Source organism: Rhincodon typus, chromosome 49 (genome assembly GCF_021869965.1).
Source record: "Rhincodon typus isolate 14 chromosome 49, sRhiTyp1.1, whole genome shotgun sequence".
In the NCBI taxonomy this organism is placed as follows: Eukaryota; Metazoa; Chordata; class Chondrichthyes; order Orectolobiformes; family Rhincodontidae; genus Rhincodon; species Rhincodon typus.
Window position 1 is genome coordinate 2,906,427 of NC_063380.1, and position 647 is coordinate 2,907,073.

At 56.6% G+C, this 647-nt stretch overlaps 1 long non-coding RNA gene across 1 annotated transcript in view; it reads left to right on the top strand.

Moving 5' to 3' along the window:
- The window catches only part of LOC125488103, a 50,407-nt gene that overhangs the window by 12,668 nt on the left and 37,092 nt on the right, over positions 1-647 (top strand). The gene's annotated exons all lie outside the window — the stretch shown is intronic.

The following is a 647-nucleotide window of genomic DNA, read 5'->3' on the forward strand; positions in this document are numbered from 1 at the left end:
CACCAAAGACATTTTTCCCTCCCCACCCTTATCTGCTTTCCGGAGGGACCACTTTCTCCGTGACTCACTTGTCCGCTCCATACTCCCCTCCAGCCCCACCACACCCGGCACTTTACCCTGCAACTGCCGGAAGTGCTACACCTGCCCCTACACCTCCGCCCTCACCCCCATCCCAGGCCCCAAGAAGACTTTCCACATCAAGCAGATGTTCACATGCACATCTGCTAATGTGGTATACTGCATCTGCTGTTCCAGTTGTGGCCTCCTCTACATTGCGGAAACCAAGCGGAGGCTTGGGGACTGCTTTGCAGAACACCTACGCTCAGTTCGCACTAAACAACTGCACCTCCCAGTCGCGAACCATTTCAACTCTCCCTCCCATTCCTCAGATGACATGTCCATCCTGACCCTCCTGCAGTGGCACAACGATGCCACCCGAAGGTTGCAGGAACAGCAACTCATATTCCGCTTGGGGACCCTGCAGCCCAATGGTATCAATGTGGACTTCACAAGCTTCAAAATCTCCCCTCCCCCTACCGCATCCCAAAACCAGCCCAGCTCGTCCCCGCCTCCCTAACCTGTCCTTCCTCCCACCTATCGCCTCCTCCCACCTCAAGCCCCACCCCCATCTCCTCCCTACTAACCTC